The sequence below is a fragment of the Antennarius striatus genome, chromosome 15 (genome assembly GCF_040054535.1).
Source record: "Antennarius striatus isolate MH-2024 chromosome 15, ASM4005453v1, whole genome shotgun sequence".
NCBI lineage: Eukaryota > Metazoa > Chordata > Actinopteri > Lophiiformes > Antennariidae > Antennarius > Antennarius striatus.
Genome location: NC_090790.1, coordinates 3,344,469 through 3,354,405, shown reverse-complemented (window position 1 = coordinate 3,354,405; position 9,937 = coordinate 3,344,469).

The window sequence follows — 9,937 nt, the reverse complement described above, 5'->3', positions numbered from 1 at the left end:
AGGCCAGAGGGAGCTGCATTGTGTTTTTGTAGAACTGGAGAAAGCTTATGACAGGGTGCCCAGAGAGGAACTGTGGTATTGTATGAGGAAGTCTGGAGTGGCAGAGAAGTATGTTAGAGCGGTGCAGGACATGTATGAGGACTGTAAGACAGTGGTGAGGTGTGCTGTAGGTGTGACAGAGGAGTTCAAGGTGGAGGTGGGACTGCATCAGGGATCAGCTCTGAGCCCCTTCTTGTTCGCTATGGTGATGGACAGGCTGACAGACGAGGTTAGACAGGAATCTCCATGGACTATGATGTTTGCAGATGACATTGTGATCTGTAGTGAGAGCAGGGAACAGGTGGAGGAGAAGCTAGAGAGGTGGGGGTTTGTCCTGGAAAGGAGAGGAATGAAGGTTAGCCGCAGTAAGACAGAGTACATGTGTGTGAATGAGAGGGACCCAAGTGGAAGAGTGAGGTTACAGGGAGAAGAGATCAAGAAGGTGGAGGATTTTAAGTACTTAGGCTCAACAGTCCAGAGCAATGGAGAGTGTGGAAAAGAGGTGAAGAAGCGTGTACAGGCAGGATGGAACGGGTGGAGGAAAGTGTCAGGTGTGATGTGTGATAGAAGAGTTTCAGCTAAAATGAAAGGAAAGGTGTACAAAACTGTGGTGAGACCAGCAATGTTGTTTGGTCTAGAGACAGTGTCACTGAGGAAAAGACAGGAGACAGAGCTGGAGGTAGCAGAGATGAAGATGCTGAGGTTCTCTCTGGGAGTGACCAGGAAGGATAGGATCAGGAATGTGTACATCAGAGGGACAGCACATGTTAGAGGTTTTGGAGATAAAGTCAGAGAGGCCAGACTGAGATGGTTTGGACATGTCCAGAGGAGAGATAGTGAATATATTGGTAGAAGGATGCTGAGTTTTGAACTGCCAGGCAGGAGGCCTAGAGGAAGACCAAAGAGGAGGTTTATGGATGTAATGAGGGAAGACATGAAGGTAGTTGGTGTGAGAGAAGAGGATTCAAAGGACAGGGCTAGATGGAGGAAATTGATTCGCTGTGGCGACCCCTGAAGGGAAAAGCCGAAAGGAAAAGAAGAATAGGATTGAATAACCCATTAATGTTGAATGTAGCCACTCTCATAGACTTATTCTGCATCTAGGTGATTCCTGTCTGGAAGGCTCTTGTGATCCCCCTAGACTCTCCCACCCTGCTAGAACGAGTAAAGTGTAAACAAAAGGATAAAACAAAAGAATAAACTCCCCATAAACACACATAACAGTGACTCCCTATGTAGGGGTCTATTTACCTGACCCTACTGAGCCTGTTGGCAGTGGCTCCCTGGGAAAACCCTCCTGTGTCCCACTGAAGGGGCCCTTATGTGTGACAGTCAACATAGAGAAAAATGGACCCGAAAGAACCCTTTGAAAGTCCAAAACCTTCTCTACCATAGTTTTCACTATACTGTTCTCAGTTTGTTAGGAGCAACAAAAGAAGGTGAGGGGGCATACCGTCTCGTACATGGTTTGTTAGGTGGTAGATGGAGTCGGTGAGGTTCTCCTGAAGGTGTGAAGTTTCTCCCTGTAGGACGAATCACGTTCAGCCTGGGCCGGGCCCTTCCTTGCTATTTGGTCCACCCTCCTCCAGGTCAGCCTCCGGATCTGCTCCATCATTGTGGCCGGAGGTCTGAAGATCTTCACGGTGTAACCTCTGCTGGACAAATCTTCCGTCGCCTCCTCTATCGTGTCGTAGATTTTCGTGCCATCTTTGTACCTGACTCGAAGCCTGGCCGGGAAGAGGGTCTGGAACTGGATTTGGTTCTCTTTCAGGATCTTACGGACCTCGGCATATTCTCTTCTTGAGGATGAGCGGTGGATAATCATGGTCCAGGTTAATCTGGTTCTCCTGCCAGGTGAAGCCTTTACCCTGCCAGGCCTTTTGGAGTATGGTTTCTTTGGTTTTAAAGCTGAGGAACTTGGCTATGATGGAGCGTGGTGGGGCGTCTTCTGGCGGCTGTGTTCCTGCCAAGCGGTGCGCTCGTTCAATATTGAGACACGGAGCGTCTTCAGGCAGACCGAGGCCGTCTCGGAGCAATTTCTACTAAACAAAATGATCGTTTGTGAGTCCTTCTCAGACCCCTCCGGTACTCCATAAATCCGTATGTTGTCTCGTCTGGAGCGGCTCTCCAACTGCACGAACTTCTCCTCCAGCCTAACGTGTAACTTTAGCATCTCCGTCACAATGTCCTCGGTGTTTTGAATCCTCTCCTCCATGTTCTCAGTTCGCCCCTCTGCTTCGTCCAACCTGGTGTTCATCTTTAGGATTTCTTCATTAATCACCTCCAGTTGTTCTTTATTCTCTTAGCGGAACCCTTGGTATCAGCTGCAGCTCAGCCATTGTCGCACCTGTTGCTAGCTAGGATGCTAACGTTAACTTTTAGCACGGTGCCTCGATGTTCGCACTTAACTCCTTAACCGGCTCCAACTAACACACACGTCTGTGTACTGGTAGAGATTGTACCCCCATATAATTATATTTCGCAAGTAGTTTTTTAGGCCTACATTGGAGTAATATTAATATTTCTCGGGTTCGAAACGGGAGCTCTCACACTACGCGACCATCTCGACGATGTTCGAAGCGGAAGTCCGCTTGCTTCATTTTTGAGAAACTTTATTTCATCAAAAAACACCGGGTTCAGTTTACTGAGAATCCCCACTGCAGTCCAACTCTGCAATTCAGACACCCCTGATTCACACAGCACAGACAATGTAAGCAGTTATGTAGTGTTATAAAATGTGTATATGTATATGATAATGAACGAAAGATAAGCAGTTATGTTCATGATGTGAAAAATACTGTAAAATGATACTGACACACAATTACAGAACACACAATTTAAAAGATGTTTTAGATCAGAGTGTAAAATGATAAACACAGACCAACAGTGAAAAGATCCTTTTATTGAATGTACTGTAGTTGAATTAAATTAAAATATTTCTATGTGTAGAATTATGTATGTATGTGTCTACATGATGTTTATGTATAAGTATTATAGTGTATATGAACCCTGTGCAGAAACATACATTCCAATTTCAAGTACAGTGTATGAAATGGTCTGGTCATCTGCTTCTGTCAGTGTCTAACTTCTTCCAAGGATACTGAGTCATTCAAGCATTTCCAAATATGGTCTAACGGTAATTATTTCATGCAGCGTCTTCATGACCTCGAGCCATTCTGGTGCCACCTTCACGAGCGCTGAATAATTTGACACACACACAACAATCCAGATCTTTGGTTCAATGAGATGATATTATTTTATTATATTATTTTATTGTATTATCTTATTGTATTATTTTATTGTATTAAAAACTGTACACCACATTAACTTATAAAAACTTCTTGATTAAAACTAAAAATAAACCTTGACAAGACTACACAAAACAAGACAAGACAAGACAAAAGTAGTGGCAATTTCTATAAAATAAAATACACACTACTGAGCATCATTCTAAAAATACATGTGTAATAAACTATAATACATTACAGAAACATGTCGGATATACAGTGTATTAAACATACAAACCTTAATATCCTAACCGGGGTCTCACTCTAGAAATGGCAACCAACACCCGAAAAGCACGTCAACAACGGTGTGCTCCCCCTCTGTATGAACAGAATCAGTCAGCAGCATCCCCAAAACAAGGCCTTCATTTAATCCCAAAACTAGTAAACAACCATAAGATTACTTACGCCAATAAATTAACCCAAAGAGGTAAAAGGTAAACCTGTGTGTTTTCTGCATGTTTCATTTCCAACACAATCCCCCAGCTGTGCATCCACGCTGCTGGGACGCTCTCTGTTTCGTCGCACAGACCTGTGTGAACAATTGTTCTCTCTGATGAAGCTGAACATTACACAGGAGCGTCTGACTGATTAACACCTTCACTCAATCCTAAGGATTTCCTCAGCTCAGAACCTGACCCTGATCATTCATGAACTTGTACAAAAGATGAGACACCATCAAATATCAGGGTCATCCTCAGACAAATGAGCATCACAGAGCAGTAACGTATTTTCACTTTTAAATTCATTTAAATTTTTACATTTGTTTCTACAAGACATGGTGTCTCTTTGAAGGATGTATTGTTTTGTCTGTGTGCCATAGATTTTTGTTTTTTATTTTATTTATTCATATTTATTTCAGTTGAATGGACTCAGGAAAAATTGCAGATATATGCCATGAGAAAGGATACAACTGATTTATTTATTTATTTATTTTTAAAAGCAGTGCTTGGTAGGATCGTAGAGCAGCACAATATTTTTATTTTTATTTTTGCACAGTAATACATTATTATTGTGCATTCACAATATTATTATTGTCCGTGCAATAATGCATGCACAATAATGCATGCACAATAATGCATGCACAATAATGCATGAAATTTCATTTATGCATTAATTTTGATATTGAGGAACATATTTTGTTTTCGAAAGACATTTACTTTTTTGCTGTTTGCCTGTTGAAAAGGTTTACCCTTGAAGTTACTGGGACATTTCCGCTTGGAGTTTGGGTATTCTCCCTGTGACTTCTCTCTGTTCTCTTGCTTCCTTCTTCAGTAAAAACATGCAATATTGGTGACTCTAAATCCCTATGCCTGAAAATGAGTGTGATGGGTTGCCTTTCATGTGAAGTGTTCAAGTCCATATAAAGGCATAAAAAGTGTATGCAAAAGCCCACCCTCTGTTCAAGTGTTGCAGGCATTCAAACGGGGCAAAGTGACGGAGAAAAAAAGACTGAAAAAATACAGTTTTTCACTGAATGAAAGGCATAATCTCAAAATGCCAGAGCTTCACAGATCCCTGCTCATTTGTGACTTCCAGTCGTTTCTGTAGTGGGAAACAGACCACATCACCCACTGCTACCATCTGCCAGTCTCAAGCAGCTTGACATGGGATAGCAGCTTTTGTAATTCATAGAAGTCTGCCTATTTGTAATTCTTGTGATCAAGTCTGCGTATTTCCATATGGGCAACTACTGGAGACATCATCTGAAACCTGTTTATAATTAGTTTATGAACTTTGTGACATGCAACATGTAGACCTGCCTGTATTTAAGAATAAAATTCCCTGGAAGTAATTAGTCAAAGGTCATTGTGAGCTGTGTTAGAAAACTGTGTGAAAACTGAAAACTGTGTGGGGCCAGGAAAACTGTGGGGCCAGGAAAAGAGATATGGACCGTCTTAACAGACTCATCCGCAGAGCGGGCTCATTGGTCGGGCTGAGCCTGGACTCTGTGGAGACAGTTCTAGGGAGCAGGACCATGTCTAAATTCAGGGCCATCATGAACAACACCAGCCACCCCCTGCACACCACCTTCTCCCAGCAGAGAAGCACCTTCAGCAGCAGACTGCTGACACACAGCACCTCCACAGAGAGGCTGAGGTCCTCCTTCGTGCTCCGTGCCATCAGGGGGTACAATGACTCTCTGAGGAGGAGCGGGGGGGGGGGGGGGTGGCAAGGTCAGCACGCGGTTAAATGGATTTAGATTTAATTTAATTTAATTTAATTTAATTTAATTTAATTTAATTTAATTTAATTTAATTTAATTTTATATTGTTTATATTTTATTTTTTGTAGTATATGTACTGTTAATGCTAAATGTGTCTGTTAGTGTAGTGTATGTCTTGTGGTATGTCCTGTTTTGTTTTTGTTTTCCTGGTGTTTGGCTGAGCAGTGGATTTGTGCAATTTCCTCCGGGATTTTTAAAGTATCTATCTATCTATCTATCTATCTATCTATCTATCTATCTATCTATCTATCTATCTATCTATCTATCTATCTATCTATCTATCTATCTATCTATCTATCTATCTATCTATCTATCTATCTATCTATCTATCTATCTATCTATCTATCTATCTACGGTATCTATCTACTTAAAAGGTAAAATTACAGATGTCTTTTTGTGTGCGTGGGATTTATTACAGGGGTGAAAACCCTTACTTAGTCCATTAAACTACCTCATGAAAGGTAATCAGATTAAACTGACATGATGATAAAGGAGTTCAATTAATTATCAGACAAATCTGATATGAGTAATAAAATCCATATAAAACTTTATAGGTACAGATTAAATATTCTTCCAGTCGGTATAAAAAGCCACTAAATAACAAAATATTGTGTGATAAAATGTATAATAATCCATTCACCATTTTATTAAGAGCATTAGGCCATTTTTATTATTGTTGCTTACAGTGGATTAGGTGCTGTGACACATTTCTTTTAATGCAGTAATGCTAAAAACAAAACAAAAAATCTTCAGTAACAGCGCCATCTTCTCCTTGCAGTTATTGATTGGTTATCGTCATTGACCCATCTTCACACAGACCTTTGAGACTTCAATACAACTCTGTGTCAGAAAAAAAGTAGATAGATAGATACTTTATTAATCCCAGAGGAAATTGTATATATCCACTGCTCAGGCATTACATAACGAATAATACTGGATAAACACCAGGAGAAAAAGAAACCCTGACATCACAGGACATACCACAGACATACACTACACTAACAGACACATGCAGCACTAACAGGACTTATATACTAAACTATAACTATAATATAAACAGTATAAAATTAAAATATAAACAGTATAAAATTTAAATATAAACAGTATAAAATTAAATTAAAATATAAAACAGTATAAAATAAAATAAAAAAAACAGTATAAAATTAAATTAAATTAAATCCATTCAACCGCGTGCTGAAGTAGTCATCCAGTTTCAGCTTGGCTGAAGAGACCAAAAGGCACCCGATGATTCAATGTGTCATTTTATCTGACTGTCCAGGTGGTAGCCGCTGCAGCCACCACTGCATCAATCAGCGCATTTCTCTAGTCAATATAAATGCAAATCATACATTCTAGAAAGGCCGTGTGGATTATGACTTAGGTTGTGTAAAATGAGGCTGTGAAAGGTCACTGTCCCATTAAGTTCAGGCAATTTACTGAGACTTGAGCAGCTAGCATAAGGAGCTCATTCGTGTGTAGACTGTAAGGTGTTGCTGGCTCTTTGACTTCTTTGAAGCTGTGGTGGTAGCAATTTGAGAGTAGCTGGATGATTTGTCACATCATTTATGGCAACACAAACCTGCACAAAATAACAATGGGAGCGTTGTTGTTTGATTTGGTGATCATGTGCACTGCAGATGTGGTTACGTTCCATCTCATTTTTGTGCTTCATGACTTTATCTTAACTCGGTTTAACAAAAACTACACGACCTGAATGACTAATAACTGAAAATATCAGTGCAAATATTCAAAAAATCCTGTTGCTAAAATTACTTGTTAATATTTCACACCATGACCGATGATGCAATACCACACATTCATGAACACACACAGAAGCAGATAGACATTTCCTTTCTGGACTTAATGTGGTGGTGGCTAAACTCCATGCTCAATCAGACAGTCCATTTAAATTGCAGCCCTTTCTCCATTCCAGGGATAATTACCCCTATTATTGATGAAGTGGCACCTGAAAAATCCCTTTAATGTTTTACCCCCTTTGTAATATGCAGAGGTAACACGTCTCCTGTGCTGCATAAAGTTCTCACAAAAAAAACAGGCTGTAATGGCTGTGTGGGCACAGGTTCAACCCCCAGGAAAACAATCGAGGCAAAAGAACATGAAGCTCTGTGCCTTTAGCCTATCAATGCATTGAGGTCCTTCACCTTTATCATATCTTCTTCTTTTTAAAGAAAATAAATATTTTTAAAAAATCTTATGTATACCTTTACATCCAATTTACTCTGGGATTTCAGTCATTCTCATTTGCAGGCCAGTTAATTAAGCCATTGGTCAGGAGCAGAGTTGATCGTGGCAAGGTCACAACAGGAGGTGTTTATCATATTCATCTCCCACTGAGCCTCGACCTGCTGCTCCTGGGAAGCTTAGAATTTGAGTTGCCTTTATTGTCACCTCAACTGGAAATAGGAGTTTTATCTCTCTGGGAGAAAACTCCTATTTCCAGGAATAGGAGTTTTTAAACTTAAATGTTAAAGTTTTCTTTAATATCAAAGTAGTCCGGTGTAACTAGTCTGTGCATTTGTCTATGCAATTTACAAATAGCAAATAGACAAGGGAGTGCGATGAGAACAGCATGCTGGTTTTGACTGTTATAGTGTAATGTTTCATAAAAGTGGGAACAGTCAAAAAAGTTATTTTGCAGCACTAACTTCCATCATTCCACCAGCAATTATGACTTTAATCTATCAAAATGCTGATGTAAGTTGAAAAAACTGAATGTGTGCCAACATTTTGTTTTACAGTTTGGTTTTGCATTTCCTTTCTCCTTGATGTGATTTTTAAAAAATCAAGTCCAGCATATACAGTATGTATATGGAGTAAAGAAAATGAAAAATCCCAGTAACATACAATGTTATTAATAAATTGCATACATAATTTTAAAAGTGCTGTGCACCTACATGAAAATGCACACTGAAAAACCACTGTGTATTTATCAATCTAAATTGTTTATAGTTTTTTTTATTCATATCCAGGTGCAATAAATCATAATAAATAAAAAACAAACAAAATACTTTGGTTTTGAAACGTTTTAGATGAATATACTGCACTCTTGTGGTTTATGATGTGAACTACACACAAAAGACAAGCAAACTTATAATTTATAAAATGCTCAAGGCTGAGGGGATTAAAATTCATGAAGTCACTGATGAAGAAAACAAAAGAACAACTTACAGTACAGTTTAATTAGGAGTGTCTTTCCTTCATATCTAAACCTCCCCAACAAAATGTTGACTGAACCCATCACCAGACAAATATTTTAAATGTGATGTTATTGAGTGATGTGTTGGAGTCAGGTTTCAGAAAATCTCAAGCAATTATTTGGCAAACTAAGGCTTGATTTTTAGCCTTCTTTCTGTATTCCTTACTTTCTTTTCACGTTATTATATTTCTTCTGTATGAATTGTTTATGTTATCCTATGAAATTTAATATAAAATATCAGAAACTGCTGTTCCAGTTAATTGGCATGTTGGATAATTTTATATAATCATCCATTATTCAAATACAGGAAAGAAAAACAGCAGAAAGATGTCCTTACTATTACGAATCTGATGTCCATATATTACAATGCTGTGAAGTTGAAGATTGAACAAGTAGATAATGAAAAGATTGTAAATTGCTGTCCTTTAAGAAACACAATTAACCTTGCTGTAAGTAAGTCGGTGAGTGGGCTTCAACAAAATTTTAGCCATCCACACATTGTTACAGAACAATGCTTCTTAGTTATTGCAATGTCTCACTTAATTTCTATTATGGTGTTCCCCATTGTAAAATCCTTGGTCCCGTTTGTTGGTCAAATCGTTAGCCATAGATTCCATTTCTTTCACAGTGCTGGGCAAAGTACCGAAAAAACAACAACTAATTTTTGCTGTAATGATATTAGTAGGTTAATTTACTTATGAGTCAATAGGTTATTTTATTGATGTGATTACTTTTTTCATCTTGGTGTGTAGGTGCTTGCCCCCATACACCACATTTCCTCCTCTTACGAAGTTGAAGAGAATTAAGGTTATAAGAAGCAGTTTACTATCATCTACGAGCATAATCCTGATGGGACACACAGAAACATCATACATGTCTTTTATTCTTTAAACATTTTTGCTTAACTACACTTTCTGAACTTAAGCAAACCGAAATTAGTTAAGTTCAGATGAAACAAATATACAATACTTGCATCTGCTCATTTCATAATTTTAGTCTGGGAGAAAGAGTCTTTTGAACAAGTCAGCAGTAGGAGATACAGCACTTCTTCTTTTTTTACACTCATTGCTTAAATAACTATTTATTTCATTAAGCAACAAAAAACATTCACACATGCACTAATAAGATGCTGAAAAAGCTGCTGCTTTGCACTTGGCCCCTGCTTATAAC